We start from the raw sequence: 24468 nt of genomic DNA on the forward strand, positions 1-24468 counted from the left end.
TTAACCCAAGCAGTTAACACCCACTCCACTCCCAGTATCATGGAGACCTAGCCCCAGAACTTCTCATTCCACAGATGGGGGAACTGAGGTGCAGAGAGGGGAAATACCAACACAAGGCACTAGCAGAAGAGCCAGTAATCAGTCACAGGAGACAGTTTAGGGATCATAGAGGCCAGTGCTTTGTGAAGTTTTTAAACTTGGAAGCCATTCTTTAAACAAAAGTGTGCAGTGAACTCCAGTCTATAGAGCAGACCAAAGATGGGAAAACCGAAGACTAAGTTCCACTTCCCTGGTCCCCTAGGTAACTCCACCCTTGGTAACTCCCATGGCATCTCCAAAGAAACCCCAGAATTCATGGAGATGAGTCTGAAGACCACTGATGTCTTATGTCTTCCATTGACAGATGAAGAACCCAAGGCTAAGAAGGTTGGAAGTCTTACCTAACACTGACCTGCCAGAGTTGATGTGAGCATAAAAGAAGGTGACACTTGGCAAATGCCTGCTAAAGGGATGAGCACATAACAGGTTCCCAGCAAACATGAGTGCCTTTCTCCAGGCCTAAAGTCAAACACTTGGCCAGAGTCACAGTCAAGCCCAGGGGCTCCTGCTTCATCACCTACCCGCACTGGGTCAAACTCTCACAGCCAGACAGACCAAAGATAGGCTTTCCAGTCAGGCCAAGAGCCCGGCTCAGCTTTGCCAAGAGGAGCCTCCCATGGATTCAGTTTCCATGAAGCAGGTGGTGAAAGAGGCCCTGAAGCTGTATCCTAAAAAGTTCTGACTCAGGCCCAAGCCACAAAAGAGAGGCTGTCGCCAGAACAACAAATTGTGGGATGCTCTTGGCCCATTGGTACTGCTGTTTGTGCACATCCAGTATTGAATAAGGAATAGCAGAGACCTAATAACACTTCATTACATCAAAACCCTTTCACATATCCTCCGAAGAGAATTTCTGCCTAACAGTAGACTGTTTTTCAGTACTCACATTGCATACATTTATTGTTTTCTGTATTAGCTCTTTGATTTTATCAATTTATTCACCAACCATCCCAGCAATCAATAGCAACAAACAAAAATGAGTGAATGATTGATTGAAAGTCTACAATATATCAGGCACTGTGCTTGATGCTTTAGTATAAATTATTTCAGTGTTGATCCATTTTATTAAGCACCCTCTTATCAACATGCCTAAGTTTTGTACTGTATGTCCTTCCATCTCAAATGATAGTAAAACCCCAATCACAGACAAATCCAAGCCTCTGCAGAGTTCATGCCTGACTGTGGATCTCTAAGCCTTGAAGGAGACACTCTCACTCCTGAACAGATTGGTACCATGAAACATTCACGGCCACCAACTAGGCCGCCAGCTCTGGTCAACAGTAGTACTGTTTCACTAATCAGCTTGACAACACATTTCCAACAATGTCTGTTTGAAAACTTCACTATGGTGTGCCAGGCATTGTTCTCATTGCTTTACTATTTAGTTCTCATAAACTCTATGGTAGGCTCCATCAATATCCTCATTTTACAGAAGAGATACTAAGGCACAGGGAGGTTAGGTGACTTTCTCAAGATCACATAGCTAGGACTCAGTAAAAGCAGGAATCAAACCAGGAAATCTGTGTCTGAAGCCTGCATGCTTTACCCTGGCTCTACCTTCTCATTGACTATTGCCCTTCTCACCTTTAGCCTCAATCACTTCCTCTGTGCTGGATCTTTATCCTCAGGACATAAACACACTCAAACCTTTTCTGTCTTTCAAACACTACATATTAACTCCATGTCCTCCTCTTGTCACTTGCTTTTCCTTTATCCCCTTCATGTCTTCTTGAGCAAATGCTCTGCACTTTGTACTTCCTCCCCTCATGCTTACCTCCTCTTCAAGCCTCAGCCCAGAGTCTGCTTCCTTTCCCTACAGCCACTGAAACTGTTGTGTCAGGTCTGCCTTTTACAAACCCCACAGCCATGAACCGAAGTCCAGAGGTCACAGTCTGCTTGGTTAAAAAACTTGCTGCATTTTAGAGGATTTGTTAACCAGTATATCAATGCTCAGATCCACTGGCAGAAGACGACATAGGTTTCAAGCTTTTAGAGTAGTTTTCTCTTTTACCTCATTATTGCCTTTAGTTCCAGATGTCATCTTCCAAATGCAGATTGTGAATGTTCCTCTGCCCCCATCCCCAACCCAAGAGTTTCTCTGCATCCTGCCAATTCCAGTTCCCAAAACTAGTGACTCTCCACACCAATGTCGCTATAAGTATTAATATATCCAAACTTCTTTCCATTTTGATCAGCTCCTTAGGAGTTCCCATAGTTCACCAGGGTTTCATGGGGAAAGATGTGTGTGTGTATGTGCGCGTGTGTGTGTGTGTGTGTGTGTGTGTGTGTTGGTCACAGCTAACACTGGTCCATTAGGCATTTGGAAATTTGTAAGATAATCATTGCTGTGTTAAAATCCTTCCGGACTTTGCTGGTGCTAAACAGGAAAGATATAAACATGGGGATGCTGAGGTCCACCATGTAGAGGGGCTGCCTGTGAGTGAAGCCAACACAGAAGGTACAGAACTCATAGAGGTGGGGAAAGAGACAGAGATAAAGAAGGAGGACAGAGAGAAAATCTGAGAGGGACTGAGTTCAGACATGAGCATCCAGATCCAGCCATGTCTGAAACCACATCAACCTATGCAGTTATGCACACAAATAGACTCTTCTTTTTGCTTTTTTTAAAAAAAACCCTCCTGGAATAGTGGCTCTTCTCTCTGCCGTTGCTGGCATAAAGCATGGAAAACAGTGACATCCAAGGGCCAAGAGGATTTTTGAAACTCTCCTATCCCACCCCAAGCCTAGGAGAGAAGCCAGTCATAGCCAGTCAAGGCCTCAACTCTACCCCCTCCATGCCCCAGTGCCAGGCTCTCGTATAACAGCCTCTTGCATTCTTGTCCCACCAAGAATTGCCACAGTCTGCACGGGTTCTTGGAATGCAAACCCGATTCCCTTTCTCTTCTACTTCCTCTTCCAATGTGCAATAACTGTCCCAGCAATAGCGAGGTCACTCACTGGGCATTTTCCAGGACCAAAAAAAATTTGGGGACCTTTGGGGCTAGGTGTAAGGTTGTGTGCTTCACTCAGTGGTGGAATAGTTGGCTGCATGTAGCATTTAAGAGAACAGAGGAATCAAATTCCTTGGTGGAAACTGTGCTAATCCCAATGTACCATTTGCAGGAGTGTCTGATGAGTACCGACAGCTTTGAAAAAATAAGCTATTCTGAAGAGAATCACCACTTTCATAACCTAGGCTCTCATGTGGGATGGCAGGGCCCATGGGACGGGAGATGGCAATGAACCAGGGGGCAAGGAATTAATCCTTTGGTTAAGAGTGAAGGCAGTTTTCAAAATGAGCCTTGTCATTATGGAAATTTTTTTTTTAAGGAAGAAGAGAACAATTGCAAAAGAGCTGTAGCAGAGAAGCCAGAATTGGACTTCTGTGGGAGATTGCCTTCCCTCCAGGCCTGGCACCGAGAGAGAGGAAGGGAGAGAGAATAATTGAAAACACAGTGCTGTGGTCACATGGTTCATCTTAGTTTCAGTAATTGAGCTCAGGACATTGGAACCAGCTATTGCTCCCTAAAGGAACCGAATGTCAGCAGAGCTTGGGGGCAAGTCTGTGCCAGTCCTCCAGTCCAGCTGCCTTCAAAAGGTTGGAACTAATGAGCTTTCCCTTATTTTTCCCCAGGCTCTATGACAACTTGTCAAACTCTTGCCAGATTTTCTCTGCCTCTGGTGGACCCTCCACAAGACAGCCTTGTGGGTCTTCTCCAGAGGATTCCAGGGCGTGGGGAGAGGATGCACAATGAAGGTTTCTAACATGGCTAAGCTAATGCGATCAGTTGCTTTTAATTCCCAGCAGAAAAACTGAGAAGTTCTGCAACTCCCTAGAAAACTGCTCTCCAACTCCCTGAAGGCTTTCCCATGTCTCCCCAACTGGGCTAGTGTATTTGCTCTTTAGTTCTATCTTCCACAGAATACTAGATCTGGAAGGGGTCTCCTCATCACATCTTATAAGGGTAAGGACACTGTGCCAAAAAAAGTGGGACAGGACTGACTCATCATCATAGTTATCAGTATATGTTTTTACCATGGCAGAGCTGTCATTTCTTTAGAAAATGCAGAGCCAAAAGGATAGAGCTGAATTGAAAATAAATGGATAGTTCCTCCCCTTTAAAGAAGTTCAAAAAATTGCAGAATATGTGCTGTGAAGCAGGATCAGTTAGTCTGTCCCTCCCTTCCTCCTCCTTCCTTCCTTCCTTCCTTCCTTTATGGGTTTATTTTATTTTATTTTATTTTATTTTATTTTATTTTATTTATTTTATTTTATTTCATTCAGCAAGCACTTGTTGAGAAACTGTCAAGTGCCTGTTTTTGTGCTAGGTAAAGCTAACCCACCGGAGGAAAGGCCACAGTATTTCCATCTGGATAAAATACATTTAACTCACTGGAGATCTTTGGGAGGGTAAATACCTATATGGAGAAAGGAGAACTAGCTGGTAAAATGTGTTTCAAATTGCTGAATTCTCCAACAGTGTCCTATATCAAAGGCAATTTTTAAAGTTTGGTCACTGTAGCCCAGGGGATAATTTTTGTCTTTGTCAATTAAAGAATAACTCAATGATAAGGAATGAAGAAATGTATTGTTGTTTCTCTTTCTAAAAGAATATCTTAGGTGGGGTACAGTGGCTCACGCCTGTAATCCCAACACTTTGGGATGCCAAGGCGGGTGATTTGATTGAGCTCAGGAGTTCAAGGGCAGCCCGGGCAACCTGGTGAAACCCCATCTCTACCAAAAATACAAAAAAAAAAAAAAAAAAAATTAGCCAGCATGGCGGCATGTGCTTGTGGTCCCAGCTACTCAGGAGGCTGAGATGGAGAGATTGCTTGAGCCTGGGAGGTGGAGGTTGCAGTGAGACAAAATCACAGCACTGCACTCCAGCCTGGGCAACAATGAGACCCTGTCTCAAAAAAAAAGGAGTATCTTTAATAGGATTCCATTGGATCTGCAGGTGGGAGTAGTTCTGTGTATGTCACTATACACTGTACAGAGGACTAGGAAGACAGTGTCTCTGGGCCTCAGTTTCCCAACTGGTAATTTAAGCAAGTTGTGTTGAAGTTAGTTTCATATCTGTCGTCTTTCTTCCTCTATACTGTTACCTCCTAGAGAGGAGAGATAGATATAGTCTCATTAATTTTTGGTCCCCAAAGCTTTGATGGGGGTTGACACAAAGAAGGGGCATTCGGCATGTTCAGTGAATGAATGGCAGACGAGTGTTTCAGAGGCCCTTTCCAACAGACTTTTCCAGGACCAACAACATATGAAGTGTTCTCAAGGAAACCATCTCAACTAGGACAACAGAATGATGGACTCCAGGTAACCAACCAACATCAGAGTGACAAGGAGCCACAGTGGGCTAACCTCAGAGTAGAAGACAAGTCAAGAGTCATCAGGGAAGATTTTCAATGCTGCTCCTCAGAAAAGTCCTTGAGACCCTGGAGAAGCCCCTCACAGGGACCACTGCACTTTCAGCATCCTGGAAGGAGAACCTAACCATCAGTGCACAGGCATGAGTGGGGCATCAGGATGGCCTCAACAAGATCCAGGCCCCTGGGGCACAGGATAAGTCAGAAAAGGGATTTCCCACTCAGTATATATTACCTCCAATATGGTAAAGGCCTGCTATATAGTTAATCTCAAGAAGGAGCTAGATAAATAAAGGCCTTTCCACCTAGATAAATAAGGGCATATCCACCCATCATTGTTCTTGAGAGACTGGCTAAAGCTCATTCCTCATGGAATCCCTGTGCCCAGAGCAGGACTTCACACTTAGGATGCACTCAGTCAATGTCATTGCAGAATGAAATGAGAGGTCAGCTGCACAAAGCTACAGTGTTGTTAATTAATAATTGTTAATTGGGAGGATGGACAAGCAGGATTATAAACATACTGCTTAAAGGCTTAGACTCTGAAATTGACCTTGCCCTGTATGCCAGATCTGTTGCTTAGTATTTGGACAACTTAAGCAAAGTATTTAACACCTTTATGGCTTGGAGATAACAATGCTAACAACCGTGAAGGCTAAAGAAAATAATTCTGAGAGATACTTAGCTTATTGCCTTGCACATAGCATGGACTAAAAAAAAAAAAAAAAAAAAAGCTACTCAGAAAACAGTAAAAGAGGAGAAAAAAAATTCTAAATGTACATGAATGGGAGATTTTGTTAAATATATTATGATACATTTGTATGATGAAATACCATGCAGCCAATCACAAAAATAAAATAGATACATATATAGATTTGGAAATAAGTCTGCAATATATTGTAAAGCTGAAAAACCACAAAATAGCTGGAGTTGAGTTTTATTTACAAATAACTTACTTGCATCAATAAAATCAAACTATTAATAACTTTTTGGGAAGGTACAGCAAGGTGCTAGGGGATGATATTTACAAGGAGTCTTTCCTTTCTGTGTAATTTCCTACACTTGATTTCTTTTTACAATAATCATGTCACAATTATGATAAGAAAAATAAAGACTTTCTATTTGCAGGAACAAAATAGAAATTTATGCTTAATTTTTTGTCAGCTAGTAATTGTGAAGTAATTTTATCAGGTTCTAAAACGTCTGGTGGAAATTTTTATTGGAATTGCTTTGCATTTATAGATGAATTAGGCGAGAAAGTCTTCCCATCCAGGGACTTTTTTTTTAATTGTTGTTTTGTTTTTATATTCCTCCAATTTTTCTTTTCAGACTTCAATAACATTTTATACTCTTCATTTGGGCTGTAAATATGATTAATTACATTTTTCCTGAACATTTTTTCTATTTTGAATTGAATTATTTGTAAAATATATTTTCTAATTGATTAGTCTTTACATATACATAAGTGACTTTTGTATATTTACTTCATAACTTGCAAACTTGCAGATCTCATATTAATTCTAATAACTATTCAGTAGTTTATTTTGAATTTTCAATCATGTAACCTCTGAACATTAACAAACTTGCTTCATTTACAAATATTTGGGTCACTTATTTCATTTTGTTTTCTAATTTTACTGACTAAAGTTTCTAGAACCTTAGTAAATCATGATGACAATACAGGATTTTCATTTCTCTTTCCAGACATTAATGGAAATTCCTGTAGTGTTTTCTGATATGTAGAATATTGACCAATATATTGAGACATAATTTTTTTATCATATTAAGGAAATACACATTATCAATGATAATTTTGGCAGCATTTTCATCAAGAATGGGTGGTTGTTTATTAAATACTTGTTTAGCTCTTTGTTACTATCAGGTGTCTTTCCTCTTTTGATTTGTCAAAATGAAGAAATATACTAGTGCCTTTCTTACAATTGAGCTACCTATATTTTGTTATTGTTTTAAGTCCCATTAGATCACAGTATGCATCTCTTTTAATAGATAAGTGGATTGAGTTTGCTAACATTTTATTTAGGACTTTTATATCTATATTCACAAATAGGAATGGTCTGCCATCTCATTTGGGTTGTCTTAGGTTTTATAAAAAGAGCAATGAGAAGCTGGACATTTCTTTTACTTTCTGAAATAGTTTAATAGTTTAAAGTACATCTAGTCCTAAAAGCTTGAAATATTTTTTCATAAAATTTTTTGGTCCTGGCATCCCCTTTAGGTAGTTCTTTGAAACTTTTTCCATTACTTCCTTGGTTGGTCTATTTTAATTTCTAAAAAATTTCCTCTGTTAATTTTGATCACTGACATTGTCATAAAAGTACTCTTTCATCCAGATTTTCAGGTTTGTTAGTATAGAGCTGTCTATCACAGACTCACAATTTTAAATATTTTCTAAAATCTGTGCATATGCTCTCCTAACTAGTGTTCTGCATTTCTGTTGGCCTCCCCTTCTGTTTGCCTTGCTTTATCTTCACTGAGGGCTATCTGTTCTATTAGTCCTTTCCAAGGACTCATTCTTAGAAGCAGAGAAAACATCTACTTTTTGGGGTTTGATTTCCAACGTATTTATTTCTGCTTTAGCTACTTTTTTCCTTCTTGCTTTTATTTGTTTTGTCATTTTTTTCTATCTTCAAGAATTGAATATTTAGTTTCCTCAAACTTATTCCCTTTTAGAAATGATAGCATATCATGTAGTGGTTACATGTTGTAGCTTTACAGCCTAAGCAGACCTAGGTGTCAATCCCACTCCAACAATTTACTATACCTGACCTTGAAGAAATCTATTTAGCATGCAGTGGAGAGGAGGGAGGCTGGAAGAGGCTCAGCTGCAAGGCTGTAAGGAGGGCTGCTTGGGGTGCTAGGCACAGTAGACCAATTCAGCAGCCAGGGATGGGAGCAGCTTTCGGTTCTTCCCATAGGAAGTCCTCAGTAGGCAGCCTCATCATTGCTGTCTTCCTTCTCCTGCTGCTACTGCTGCTGCTGCTAAGACAGACAGATGCTGCCCAGCTGGATGGAGGGTGCGCACTCTTCAAAAACAGCAGGAGGGGGAAACAAGATGGCCGACTACATGCAGCCAGGAAGTGCTGCTCCCACTGAGAGAGACCAAACTATCAAGTAAGCCACCACAATTTGGGCAGCTCTTCAAAGAGAAAAAGCCAAGGGTGGGTAGAGGTGATGCTGAAGCTGAGGCTGAAGAGGGAGGAAGCTGGGAACCCTGCAGGGGCACCCAAACGCTGTTAGGGCTAGTTCCTGGCCCAAACAGTTCCTGGGAAAGGGGTGAGTGAGGGAACTGAAGGATGCCTCACTCTTGCCACTAGCCTCTGGGATTCTAGCTACAGGGGACCCTGAATCACACAAGGATATGGGAGCTGGAGGGGGATCTCCCCAGTTAACAGGCAAAGACAGGCCTTCAGACAGCCTGGAGCTGAGGAGTTTGTGTGCACTGGACAGCTCCAGCAGAGAGCAGTCATAGGTGGTCATCCCCCAGGACTCTCTATTCCCCTCTGGAAGGCACTGGCCCCAGCTGACCTTCCAGCCAGGAGAGAGCAGGGCTGGCTTCCCTGGGAATGATGCACACCTGTTCTGCAAGCCTTCCTACATGCCAGCCCTTCCCAGGGCTCATGCCTAGCCACCCTGCAGGAGCAGGTGCACAGCACAGCCTCCTCAGCCCAGCCTGAGTGCATTCCTCCACCTGAGTACTTTCTTGGTGATCTGGAGCACATAGGATCCCCAGTGCAGCCAGAATCCAACCATGGATTCTGACAGAGCCATGGGATGTCCTGGTGCCCCAGGGCTACAGTACAGCAGCTCAGGAATACAAAGCCAAGATCTGTGGTTGGCACTTGAGTGAGGGAGGATCCCCAACCCTCAGAGTGTGGCAAGGGATGAGGTTCCATTCAGAAACGGTAAAGAACATCTTCCTGTTACAACCTTTCCCAGAGGGGGCCCTGCATCCCAGAACACCTAACGAAAGAAACATGGGCACATAACTGGTGATCAAAAGGGTCTCCCCCAAGGCTCATGAGCAGACCTGGTGAAGGGGCCATGTGTCTCCACCCCCGACTGCAGAGCACACCTGTCAACATGAGGAAATACAAAAGAGTAGTGTGACTGGTTATTAGCCTAGCTATTGGCCATCACTCTTCCCCATCATCTACTGGATCACAGCCTAAGCTGCAACACCAAAAATTATCTTACTAATATATGCATCTGTGAAACCAAACACAAGAATTCACCCACACATAAAGATCCTGTACAGAGCTCCGACTCTCTGAAAACATCCAGAAACAAAGCCAACTGAGTATAATCAACTTACACCACAGTTAAAGGAACACTAACCCTTGCAGATGAGAAAGAACTAGTTACAACTCTGGCAAATTAAAAAGCCAGTGTCCCCTTACCTCCAAATGAGCCCACTAGTTCCCCAGCAATAGTTTTTTGCTCAGTCTGAAATGACTGAAATGACAGACATAGAATTCAGAATCTGGATAGCAAGGAAGCTCATTGAGATTCATGAGAAAGTTGAAGCCGCATCAATCCAGGAAATCCAGTAAAATGATACAAGAGCTGAAAGACAAAATAGCCATTTTAAGAAAGAACCAAACTGAACTTCTGGAGCTGAAAGACTCACTACAAAAATTTCATACTACAATCAGAAATATCAACAGCAGAATAGATCAAGCTGAGGAAAGACTCTCAGAGCTCTAAGACTGGTTCCTTGAATCAGCTCAATCAGATAAAGGAAAAGAAAAAAGAATTAAGAAAAATGAACAAAATCTCTAAAACATATGAGAGTATGTAAAGAGATCAAATCTACAATTCATTGGTATTCCTGAGAGAAAAGGAGAGAGAATAAGCACCTTGGAAAATATATTTGAGGATATAGTCCACAAAAATTTCTCCAATTTTGCTACAGAGGTTGATATGCAAATATGACAAATATAGAGAATCCTGGCTAGATACTACACAAGACAACCATCACCAAGACACATAGTCATCAGATTCATCAAGGTCAATGCAAACAAAAAAATATATGTATCTTAAAGGCAAATAGAGAGTAGGGTAAATCATAAACTGAAAGAACCCTATTAGGCAGCAGCAGACCTCTCAGCAGAAACCTTACAAGTCAGAAGCGATTGGGGGCCTATTTTCAGCATTCTCAAAGCAAAGAAATTCCAACCAAGAATTTCATATCCTGCCAAACTAAGCTCCATAAGTGAAGGAAAAATAAAATCATTCTCAGACTAGCAAATGCTTAATGAATTTGTTTAAACTAGACCAGCCTTACAAGAAGTCCTTACGGGAGTGCTAAACATGGAATTAAAAGGATGACACCTGCTACTACAGAAAACACACTTAAGCACATAGCTAACTAAGCTTTATAAGTGAAGCAAACTAGGCTTCATAAGTGAAAGGGAGCTAAAATTCTTCTCAGGCAAGCAAATGCTGATGGAATTTGTTTTAACTAGACCAGTCTTACAAGAGATTCTTAAGGGAATACTAAACATGGAATCAAAAGAACAACACCTACTGCCACAAAACAAAAAGAAAAAGAAAAAAAATGCACACTTAAGCACATAGCCCACAGGCACTATAAAGCAACTGCACAATCAAATCTATATAACAATCAGCTAACAACATGAGGATGGGATCAAAATCACGCATATCAATACTAACCTTGTAAATGTAAATGGGCTAAATCTTCCCACTTAAAAGGCACAGAGGGGCATGCTGGATAAAAAGACAAGACCCAACCATCTATTACTTCGAAAGACCTATCTCATGTAGCTCCTGTAGACTTAAGATGAAGAAAGATATACTATGCAAATGGAAAACAAAAAAGAACAGGAGTCACTATCTTTAAAACAGACTTGAACCCAATAAAAATTAAGGGGATAATGAAGGGCATTATATAATAATAATGGATACAATCCAACAAGAAAATTTAACTATCCTAAATAAATACTGCACCCAACATTGGAGCACCCAGATTCATACAACAAGTCCTTCTTGGCCTACAAAAAGACTTAGACAACCATACAATAAAAGTGAGAGACAACAGCACCCCACTGACAATGTTAGATCATCAAGGCAGAAAACCAGTAAAGACACTCTGGACTTAAACTCAGCACTTGACCAGTTAGACCTACTAGACATCTATAGAACTCCATACAACAACCATAGAATATATATTCTTCTCATCCACATGTGAAACATATTCTAACATAGATCACATGTTAATTCCTAAAGCAAGTCTCAATAACTTCAAATAAGTTATTGAACTCATACCAAGCACATTATCAAAGTACAGTGTAATAAAAATATAAATCAATATCAAGAAGATTTCTCAAAACTACATAAATACATGGAAATTAAACAACTTGCTTCTGAATAACTCCTGGATGAGTGCAGAAATTAAGGCAGAAATTTTAAAAACTCTTTTAAATTAATGAAAATAGGGATACAACTTACCAAAATCTCTGGGATGCAGCTAAAGTAGTGTTAGGAGGAAAGTTTAGAGCCCTAAACACCTTCATCGAGAAATCAGAAAGATCTTAAATTAACAATCTGACTTTGTACCTAAAGGAATTAGAACAAAAAAGGAACAAACTAACCCAAACACTAACAGAAGGAAAGATATAACTAAAATTAGAGAAGAACTGAATGAAATTGAGGTGCAAAAATCCATACAAAAGATCAGTGAAACCAAGAATTGTTTTTTCAAGAAAATAAATAAGATTGATAGACAGCTAGCTATATTTAAAAAGAGAAGGGCCGGGCATGGTGGCTCATGCCTGTAATCCTAGCACTTTTGGAGGCTGAGGCAGGCAGATCACTTGAGGTCAGGAGTTTAAGACCAGCCTGGCCAATATAGTGAAAACCCTGTCTCTACTAAAAATACAAAAATTAGCTAGGTGTGGTGGAGGGAGCCTGTAATCCCAGTTACTTGGGAGGCTGAAGTGGGAGAATCACCTGCGCCCAGGGAGTCAAGGCTGCAGTGAGCCAGGATTGCACCACTGCACTCCAGCCTGGGCAAGAGAGTGAGATCCTGTCTCAAAAAATAAATAAATAAAAATAATTTTTAAAAAACTTTTTTAATTAAAAAAATCTTGACTTACAGTAAGAATTTACATTTTACATCACAGTACATAGATCACATAAACACATAGATCACATATACAGATGTATATGTATATATAAATAAATAAAGATGGCATTATAACTGATCTCAAAGACAAACAAACATTCCTCAGAGAATACTATGAACAAATCTATGCACACATATTAGAAAATCTGGAGGAAATAGAAAAATTCCTGGAAACACACAATCTCCAAAGATTGAATCAGGAAGAGATTGAAACTGTGAATAGACCAATATCAAGCACTGAAATTGAATCAGTAATAAGAAACCTATCAACCAAAAAAAAAAAAGCCCTAGACAAGATGGATTCACAGCCAAATTCTACCAGATGTACAAAGAACTGGTATCAATCCTACCAAAACTATTCCAAAAAATTGAGGAGAAGGCACTCCTCCCTAACTTATCCTATGAAGCCAGCATCAGTCTAATACCCAAATCGGGCAGAGACACAATGAAGTAAGAAAACTCCACTCCAATATCCCTAATGAACATAGATGCAAAAATCGTCAACAAACTGAATCCAGCATATCAAAATGTTAATTCACCACGATCAAGTAGGCTTGATTCCTAGGATGCAAGATTGGTTCAATATACTTAAATCAATAAATGTGATTTACCATATAAATAGAATTAAAAGCAAAAAACCGTAAGATCATCTCAATGGACACAGAAAAAAAAACTTCTGATAAAATTCAACATTGCTTAATAATAATAATAAACACCTAAACATGGCCAAATGCAGTGGCTCATGCCTGTAATTCTAGCACTTTGGGAAGCCAAGAGGGGCAGATTGCTTAAGCACAGGAGTTAAAGGCCAGCCAAGACAACATAGTGAGACTTTGCTTTTACTAAAAATACAAAAACTAGGCCGAGCAAAGTGGCTCATGCTTGTAATCTCAGTGCTTTGGGAGGCTGAGGTGGGTGGATCACCTGAGGTCAGGAGTTTGACACCAGCCTGGCCAACATGGCAAAACCCCGTCTCTACTAAAAACTGCAAAATTAGCTGGGTGTGGTGGTGCATGTCTGTAATCCCAGCTACTTGGGAGGCTGAGGCAGGAGAATAGCCTGAACCCAGGAAGTAGAGGTTGCAAGCAGCAGAGATTGAGCCACTGCACTCCAGCCTGGGTGACAAGAGTGAAACTCTGTCTAAAAAAAAAAAAAGAATTCAAAATACAGAAACTAACCAGGCATGGCACATGCCTGTAGTCCCAGCTACTAAGGAGGCTGAGGTGGGAAGACCACTCAGGCCCAGAATGTCAAGGTTGCAGTGAGCAATGATCGCACCTGCACTCCAGCCTGGATGATAGAGTGAGACCCTGTCTATGAAAACAAACAAACAAACAAACAAAAAATCTCTCAACACACTAGGCATCTAAGGAAGATAAACTCAAAATAATAAGAGCCATCTATGACAAACCCATAGCCAATATCTTACTGAATGGGAAAAAGCTGGAACCATTCCCCTTGAGGATTGGAATAAGACAAGGATGCCCACTCTCACCACTCCTATTCAACATAGTACTGGAAGTCCTGGTCAGAGCAATCAGGCAAAAGAAAAATAGGAAAAGAAGAAGTCAAACTATCTCTCTTCATTGTCAATATGAATCTATACTTAGAAAACCCTAGACTCCAACAAAAGGCTGCTAGAAATGATAAACGATTTTAGCAAGATTTCAGGATACAAAATCAATGTGCAAAAATCAGTAGCATTTCTATACGCCCATAATGTCCAGGCTGAGTGTCAAATCAAGAACACAATCCCACTTACAATAGCCACAAAGAAAATGAATAACGAAGGAGGTGAAAGATCTTTACAAGGAGAACTACAAAATACTGCTGAAAGAAATCAGAAATGAAACAAATAAGTGGAAAAATATTCCATGCTCATGGATTGGAAGAATCAATATTGTTTAAATGACCATACTGCTCAAAGCAATTTAAAGATTCAATGCTATTCCTATCAAACTATCAGTGTCCTTCTTCACAGAATTAGAAAAACTATTCTAAAATTCATACTAAATCAAAAAAGAACCCAAATAGCCAAGGCAATTCTGAGCAAAAAGAACAAACCCAGAGGCATCACATGACCAAATTTCACACTATACTATAAGGCTACAGTAACCAAAAGGGCATGGCACTGGTATAGAAAATGACACATAGACCAAAGAAATGAAATACAAAACTCAGAAATAAAACTGTACCCCTACAACCATCGGATCTTCAACAATGCCAACAAAAACCGGTAATGAGGAAAGGACTCCCTATTTAATAAATGTTTCTGGATAAACTGGCTAGCCATATGCTGAAGAATGAAACCAGAACCTTACCTTTCACCATATACAAAAACTAACTCAAGATGGATTAAAGGCTGAAATATAAGATCTCAAACTATAAAAATCCTAGAGGAAAACTTAAGAAGTATCCTTATCAACATCTGCTTTGGCAAATAATTTTTGGCTAAGTCCCCAAAACCAATTGCAACAAAAACAAAAATCGACAATTCCAGATGTTGTTTTCAAATCAGTGTAACTGTGGTATTGCTAGAGGCTGCAGAGTTCATCTGGGCCAATTGAGTCATGCCTGGGTGCAGGGCCACTCTGGCGAGGGTAGGCAGGGAGGGAGGCAGTCAGGGCATGGACTAAAGTGTCCCTGTGAGAAGGGAAAAGTGAGTGGGCTATTGAGTACTCTGAGCTTCTCCAGAAAGGATATGAGGACCTGCTGACCTGGCACCTTTGATCGCAGGACTTGCTTAGACAACTGAAACCCTCCCTTGCTTAGAATTCACTCTTGGATCTTTAAGGATCACTTGTGCTCCTTAAAAAAAAAAGAACAAGAGATCTCAGGTTCTGAATTGGACAATGACCCTCTCTGTTGTCCTAGTTCATCCCTGCCTCAAACTTGACTCCACTGTGCTCATCACCTCTTCCGCCACTCCCAGCAAATTCTTCCAAGCCCCTGTGAGCTCCTACAAGCTGCTGCGAGCCCATATCCCTCTGCCCATTCCCACCTCTTACCACCATCCACACTGGTTTCCTGGAATATCCTGCTTTCAACAGCCACCTCCCCCAGGACGCCCCTCCCCACACTGTCTGCCCTCTCCAGTGTACCCATGATTTCCCTGACATGTCTGTGCCTGCACTTTGGCCACATCAGAAATAAGAATGATCTGGTTTGTCCCTGTCTCCATCATTATCCTCTAAGCACCATCAACTATAACTCTTGCACACTGTCTAGCACACTGAAGGGACTCCATAAATGTGATTGAATTCATTGAGTGCTTAATTCCTCAGAATTAGTGCCCTCATGCTAAAATAGAGATAATAATCATCATAATATCTATCAAGCAATTACTGTGTGCACTGTTCTGTTTTAGGTGAATTTTCTCATGTAAGTGCCTATAATATTATCCTTATAAAATCTATATGAGATATATACTATTTTTAACATTCTCCATTTAACGGGTGAGAAAATTGAGGCACAGAGAAGTAAAGCAAATTGTCTAGGATTACACAGCTAGTAACTGAGAAAGTCAGACCACAACCTAGGCAGTCAGATTAATGAGCCCACACCCCTAACCCGTGTGCCATATTGCCCTTCAGAAATAGCAATACTCCTATTATTATATTAATATATGTATATTGGATAATATGCATCCTTAATGTATTATACTACCTTCCTCCCAAGGTTTGGGGGAAAAGGAGACAACGAGATAAGAGTTGTGAAAACATTTTAAAACCAAAATACAGACTGGGTGCAGTGGGTGGCTCACACCAGTAATCCAAGCACTTTGGGAGGCCAAGGCGGGCAGATCACTTGAGGTCAGGAGTTTGAAACCAGCTCAGCCAACATGGTGAAACCCCATCTCTACTAAAAATATTTTAAAAATTAGCTGGGCATGGTGGTGAGAACCTGTAATCCCAGCTACTCTGGAGGCTGAGGCAGGAGAATCACTTGAACCTGGGAGGCAGAGGTTACAGTGAGCTGAGATCATGCCACCTAATTAAGCTAATGAGCTTCTGCACAGCAAAAGAAACTATCAACAGAGTAAAAAGACAACCTACAGAATGACAGAAAATATTCACAACCTGTGCATCTGACAAAGTTCTACTATCCAGAAACTATAAGGAACTTAAACAAATCAACAAGCAAAAACCAAATAACCCCATTAAAAATGGGCAAAAGACATGAACAGACACTTTTTGAAAGAAGACATACTAGCAGCCAAGAAATATATGAAAAACTGCTCATCATCAGTAATCATTAGAGAAATTCAAATAAAAATCATGAGATATCATCTCACACCAGTCAGAATGACAATTATTAAAAAGTCAAGACAATAGATGCTGGTGAGGTTGCAGAGAAAAGGGAATGCTTATACACTGTTGATGGGAATGTAAACTAGTTCAGCCACTATGGAAAGCAGTTTGGAGATTTCTCAAAGAACGTAAGGCAGAGCTATCATTCGACCCATCAATTCCATTACTGCATATATACCCAAAGAAAACCAGATCATTATACCAAAAAAAAAAAAAAAAAAAAAAAGAAACACATGCACTCGTATGTTCATTGCGGCACTATTCACAATAGCAAAGACATGGAATCAACCTAGATACCTGATAACGGTGGAGTAAAGAAAATGTGATACATATCACCATGAAATACTATGCAGCCATAAAATAGAATGAAATCATGTCCTTTGCAGCAACATGGATGGAGCTAGAGACCACACATAATCCTAAGCAAATTAACATAGAAACAGAAAACCAAATACCTCATGTTCTCAGTTGTAAGTAGGAGCTGAAGATTGGTCACATATTAACATAAACATGGAAACAACAGACACTGTGGGTGGGTGGGTGGGAGGTGGGGTGTGGTTTAAAAAAAATACATATGGGGTATTATGCTCATTACCTAGTTGTAATATACCCATGTAACAAACCTGCATATGTACCCACTATATCTAAAATAAAGTTGAAATTTTAAAAAATCTACTTAGTCTTTTTGTGACCCACTTTTTAAATATCTGTAAGATGGGGATGATTAGCCATCTCACAGCAACATTGTGATTATAAATTGAAATATTGGATGTAAATTTCTGGGTGGTTTTTTTTTTTTTTTTTTGTGAGACAGAGTCTGGCTGGAATGCACTGGCACAGTCTCGGCTCACTGCAAGCTCTGCCTCCCGGGTTCACGCCATTCTCCTTCCTCAACCTCCCCAGTAGCTGGGACCATAGGCGCCCGCCACCATGCCTGGCTAATTTTTTGTACTTTTTTTTAGTAGAAATGGGGTTTCACCGTGTTAGCCAGGATGGTGTCAATCTCCTGACCTCATGATCCGCCCGCCTCGGCCTCCCAAAGTGTTGAGATTACAGGCATGAGCCACCACGCCCGGCCTGGATGTAAATTTCTTAGCATGGTTTGTTGGGTGGTTTTTATTGTCACCATGTCATCATCATCATCATTATTTAAAGCCAGAAATTCTCTTCTGAACATCCTTTTGGCCACAACCCAGGAATTTTGAAATACAATATTCTAATTGTTATTTTAAGAATGGTCTGTAATTGCAGTTTTGATTCCCAATTTAAACTCAGTTCTTCAGGAGATTTTTGTTGTTATTGTTAATTTCATGTGGTTAAATTTCCCAGATTTAGTCTTGCTGTTCTTATAATTCTGTATTAGAAAATTCCAGTTTAATTGCATCGTGCCACAGGATGTGTCTTAGATATTTTTATTTGTTGGAATTCATTGAGGTTTATTTGTTAGCCAGTATATGATGTGATTAAATGTTTTATGTGTTCTGTGCACATTTGAAAAGAATGATTATTCTCTGCTTTGAGTTTCAAATATTTATATTTTCAACTGTGATATTAAAATGCAGTCATTATGGTCAACAAAGAACTGCATATATGATAGTGGTCCCATAAGATTAAAATACCGTTATTTTTACTGTACCTTTTGTTTACAAATATTCAGATACACAAATACTTAGTACTGTGTTACAGTTGCCTGCAATAACATGCTATACAGGTTTGTAGACTAGAAGCGGTAGGCTATACCATATAGCCTTGGGGTGTAGTAGACTATTCCATCCAGGTCTGTTTAAGTACACTATGTAACATATGTACAACCATGAAATTTCTCAGAACTTATCTCCATTGCCATGCAACACATGACTGCATATATATGTAAGCACATATTCAATCTTGTAAGTCATAGAATTCAAGCTCTTTAGGTACATTTTGTCTAATTAATCTGAAAAAGTCTTACAGTGGTGTACATTGAAATCTAACACCGTATTTGGAGTATATCTCTAATTTTTTTGTTTTACATATTTCAATGCCTTTATGCTTACCCAAAGTTTTCTGATTTTAATGCCTTCATCGAGTGTTCTTTTTATCATTTTGTAAAAAGTAATTCTTGATCTATTTAATAGTTGCCTCAATTTTTATTTTGTCTGAAAAAATTCACACTGACACCTCACTTTCTTTTAATGTGCATTTGCACGTATTTTCCCATCCCTTTTTTTGTAACTTTATGTGATTAAGTTTTAAATGTGTCTCTTGAAAGTGGGATATAGTTGGACTGGGGAGAGAGAGTTTGTTTCTTTAGGCTTTTCTTCTTTCCCTTTTGTAAACTGAATCTGAGAGTCTCTTTTATTTTAATGTGTAATCTTACTACAGAACTTAATTAATTCATCTTTCTTCTCACATGTTTTGTTTTTCTTATTACGGCTCCTTAATTATTCCTTTTCTTGTTTTCCAGTCAATTTATTCACACTTTCTTTTCCTTCTTAATGAATCATTGGTTTCATTCATTTTATTTGATATTACTGGTGGCTATGTAAAGAATTTTTCAAAGCAATGTTTGAGCCTGTATTTTTCCTCTTCATCGATTGCAAGAATGGCACTATCTAATGCCTCTTCCCTATGCAAGAGGTGAGGTGCTAGGTGCTCTCAGAGCAATTGACTATTTAGGGGACATCATATATCATTATATATCATCTCTCAGTTTTTTTGTTTTTTTGTTTTTTGTGACGGAGTCTTGCTCTGTGGCCTAGGCTAGAGTGCAAAGGCGTGATCTCGGCTCACTGCAACCTCCACCTCCTAGATTCAAGCCATTCTCCTGCCTTAGCCTCCTGAGTATCTGGGATTACAGGCATGTGCCACCATGCCCGGCTAATTTTTGTATTTTTAGTACAGACGGGGTTTCACCAGGTTGGCCAGGCTGGTCTCTAACTCCTGACCTCAAATGATCCACCCACCTTGGCCTCCCAAAGTGCTGGGATTACAAGTGTGAGCCACCACACCCAGCCTAAGATTATTTTTATCATTTGCTTTATTTCCAAATCTTATTAACAACCATCACTGAGACTTAACTTAAAGTTTGTCTCGTTTTGTGACCTGACTGTCAATTTTTTTATCATCATGGTCTGCTCCCCCAACCCCTCCAGGCTCTTGCTCTGCCCTATCTTGAACTGCATTCTAGTACAGCACTAAACCTTTTCAGTCCCCTGAATGTCCCATGCACTCTCTAGCTTCCAGGAGTTGGTGCAGGCAGCTTCCAATGCCTTCCAAACTTTCTATAGTCCTTGATGATGCTAAATTTTCATCACTCTTCAAACCCTGTTTTTGGATAATACTTCTTTAAAATGAAACCACATACCAATACAGACCCCCAGTGCTGTCTGTGCTCTGAGAACAGGTTCTTCGGCTACCATAGCACTCATCTGATGCTACTGCAGTGGCTTCCGTCACCATTGATCATGTCTACTGAACTCTAAGCTCCCTGAGGGCAGACTATGTCTGTCATATTTCAAGTTGATCCATGAGGCCTAGCATGGTGAATGGCCTTTATCAATTGCTCAGTAAATCTTTGTTGAATGACTAAGGATGATTACATTTAATGTTTGAAGGTGTTCTCTGGCCAAATAAAATATATAAAATAAGAAAAGACATTTTACATATCGTACAAAACCTTTGCTTGGGCTAACTCTTTGGGGGAACTAATAGTTCACTTAGTAACACCATCTCTGATTCAAATCTGATGAATTGCCCATGCTTATTTGCCTTATGTTGTAACTGATCATCAAGACATATGGAATACTGTTGAGGCATGGAGAAGAATGAGGTTAAAGATTTTATTTTATAGTAAAGATTAAAATACAAAGTGGCAATATAATAAATTGGTAATAAATTTGTATACACCACTTAACTACAACCTAAAAAGAAAAACAGGGAAAAACAAAAACAAAAACCACAAACTTAAAACAAAGAAACCCAAAATATGATCTGCCTACTGGGAGAAATAGAACAGAAGCCGGAAAGCAGCTCAAAAAGTTGTTCGTGGATGCACAACTAAGATCTCCTTCCTGGGAAACTAAGGGCAGGGGCATTAAATTGACATCTAGTGATCTCTAAATAGAACTGGGAGGAGATTCAAAGAAATGCAAAATAACAGCTATAGAGCATTATAGAGTCTTTGGCCTGAAAGAACTTTTCAGATTTTGATGGTCCAACTGCTGTATGTTGGGGGGGTGTGGGTATGTGTGCATACATGTGTGTGGGTGTATGTGTGATTGTTTTGTTTGGGTTTTGGTAAGAACTTATATATCATTTAAGATTATTTGTAGATATATTTCTCTTTTTCACCACACATACACACACACACGCAGAGACACACACACACACTTTTATTTTCTGCTTCTGACAACTAGCTCAATGCAGGGGACGCATTGTCCAGCCATTGCTTCAGTAAATGTGACAGGTATCCTGTGTTCTCAGCAACTGCTGCAGGATTCTCTGGTATCTGCAGTTTGGCTACAACTACCCTTGAAGAATGAGAAGGAAGGAAGAGAGAGAAGGCGCATAAGACTGGGCCACCTGACCACCTTCTCCAACCCTCACCATTGCTCAAGGCTCTCTTAATACATTTATGAGGAGGTAAGTACAGAAAAAAAGAGAGATCAGCTTATGGCTGACTCAGGTCTGAAATCCTTGCCTTGGATAATGGGGAGAAGGCCATCTTTTTGAAAGAGAAGATCAGGAATATTTCAGTTACAATACTCTCCTGACACATTTTCACCATCCCAAACTCCACCCAGTGTTCTACAGAACTATTTATAAAACTTTTAAAATCTTGACCTAGGCTAGGCATGGTGGCTCACGACTTTAATTCCAGCACTTTGGGAGGTTGAGGCAAGCAGATCACTCAAGCTCAAGAGTTTGAGACCAGCCTGGCCAACATGGCAAAAAAACCCCATCTCTAATAAAATTACGAAAAATTATCCAGGTGTGGTGGCATATGCCTGTAGTCCCAGCTACTCGGGAGGCTGAAGTGGGAGAATCACCTGAGCCCACGGAGTCAAGGCTGCAGTGAGCTGGAATTGCACCACTGCACTCCAGCCTGGGCAACAAAGTGAGACCCTGTTTCAAAAAATAAATAAATAGAGAAATAAATAAAAATAATTTTTAAAGAATTTTAAAAATTAAAAAAATCTCAACTTACAATAAGAATTTACATTTTACATCATAGTACATAGATCACATAAACACACATAAGACTTATATGTATACATAAATAAATATATATAACTAAAAAGTTTCATGAAACAATACCTTTACTATGGTATAATAAAAATAATATAAAATACCTTTGCTATGAAAAAGATAATATAAAATATGATTTTGCTAAGAGCCTTATGCAATCCGATATATGCCATTTTTTTTTGTTTTAGAAAAAGGAAGTTGGTTCCAACCCACTAAATTGATTTTTAGTCCTCACTAGTGGGTCATGCTTGAAAATCACTACTTTCAAGTTTTCTCTGATTTTTTATAGCAATTCCATATGGGGTATTTGTTTTGATTCCTCATTTAGCTCCCATCTTTGAGCCAGTGAATCTTTTCATATGTACATTGATTTTGCCACATTTGCATTTGATCAGCCCTACTCAAGAGGTCCGTGCTTACTCAGATTTGGGAGCTGGGATGGGTTCTGAAATTCCTCATTGGAATCTTTCATATGCTGATGCCAGACTGCAGAAAGGGCTTAGATTTCCTGTGGCTTTTCTTTGGGTGAGAGGTGCAGTGAGCAGCAGGGAAGGTGCACCATTCCCCAGCATCCAAGCTCTCAGGGGAGCCTTGGACCTTTTGAAGGGATGTTTGTAGGTGACCGCCTCCTATTGGCTGAACGAGGTAGCCATGTCTTAACCGCTGTAACTGTCCACTGAAGGAGCATTTCCATCCCAGCTGCACATGCCAAGACTAAGCCAGGGGCAAGACCAATGGAGATCTCCACGCTGAATGGTCCCCAGCATCGGGTCACTGTCCAGCATTACCAGTTGTTCCCATTCAAAGCAAACCCCTCCAGCATCTCCAGATGTGGCAAGAACAGCACCTCCCTGATGATGGGCTCTGCCCTTCCACCCAGCGTCCTGCACATCCACCTGAGACATCCACTGAGACTTCTCAGTGTTTCTGGCATACGCTGAGCAACCCTCTCTAGTTTACAAGACTGACATAGAGTTGTCCTTATTTCAACAGGAATTCAAAAGAAGAACTTGAAGTAAATTCCTGATTTCAAGCTGCCTTCCTAGCTAACCAAAACTCCAAGTTCTTGGAACTATTTGTTTATTTTGCCCCAGTGCCTATTTTCTCCCCATGTTTATGAGCATGTTGCTATTTACAATGAATTGCTTTTCAATAGCAAAATGTAACCTATATATGAAAATGTATTACCAACTCAAATACACAATACAAATGTATACATGTATTTTTTTGAGATGGAGTCTCCCTCTGTCACCCAGGCTGGAGTGCACTAGCATGATCTTGGCTCACTGCAGTCTCCGCCTCCTGGGTTCAAGCGATTCTCCTGCCTCAGCCTCTTGAGTAGCTGGAATTACAGGCACGTGCCACCACGCCTGGCTAATTTTCAAATTTTTAGTACAAACAGGGTTTCACCATGTTGGCCAGGTTGATCAGGAACTCCTGACCTCAAGTGATCTGCCCGCCTCGGCCTCTCAAACTGCTGGGATTACAGGCGTGAGCTACTGTGCCCAGCCTGCACAATACAAATTTAAGGTATTACAAGTTGAGTTCCCTGATTCAAAAATCTGACATCCAAAATGCTCCAAAATTTGAAAATTTTTAAGCACCCACATGACACTCAAAGGAGATGTTCACTGGAGACTTTGGATGTTGGATTTTCAGATAGGAGATGCTGAAGCGAGGCTAAGAATATAATGCAAACATTGCAAAATCCATAAAAATGCGAAACCCAAAACACTTCTAGTTCCAAACATTTTGGATAAAAGATATTCAACCTGTATTGCTATTGTTAAAGCTGTTATTGTCGATGTTGTTCATTTATTTATACAATAAACATTTTCTGAGATTTGTTGTGTGCCAGGCACTTATGATACAAAGGATGAAGATAGTCCTTTACAACCTACTGGAGAAGATAGATGTGTAAATGGATAATATTCCTAGTGTGGGAAGTTTCATAAGAAAGGTTTAAATAAAGTACCCCCTTCTGAAGTGACTTTACAAATGGCCACATCAGGAGCTAACTCATGAGCTAGGGCTTGAAAGCTGAATGAGCGTTTTGAAGTGAAGAGACCCTTCTGTATTTGGGTCAAAGCAAATGTCTTCAGGGCAGTGGAGCCTGGAGCATGAGCAGAGAGGAGAGAAATGAATAGCCAATTCAGGTCAATTAGGGAATGAGGACCTTCTCCTACTGGTGAATAGATTTCTTTCTTTCTTTCTTTCTTTCTTTCTTTCTTTCTTTCTTTCTTTCTTTCTTTCTTTCTTTCTTTCTTTCTTTCCTTCCTTCCTTCCTTCCTT

At 40.0% G+C, this 24468-nt stretch overlaps 1 protein-coding gene across 2 annotated transcripts in view; it reads right to left on the reverse strand.

Annotated features, from left to right (window-relative positions):
- Nucleotides 1-24468, reverse strand: part of IL16 (interleukin 16) — a 129466-nt gene that overhangs the window by 88510 nt on the left and 16488 nt on the right. The window lies entirely within an intron of this gene.

Source organism: Mandrillus leucophaeus, unplaced genomic scaffold, assembly GCF_000951045.1.
Source record: "Mandrillus leucophaeus isolate KB7577 unplaced genomic scaffold, Mleu.le_1.0 Scaffold254, whole genome shotgun sequence".
NCBI classification, from domain to species: Eukaryota; Metazoa; Chordata; class Mammalia; order Primates; family Cercopithecidae; genus Mandrillus; species Mandrillus leucophaeus.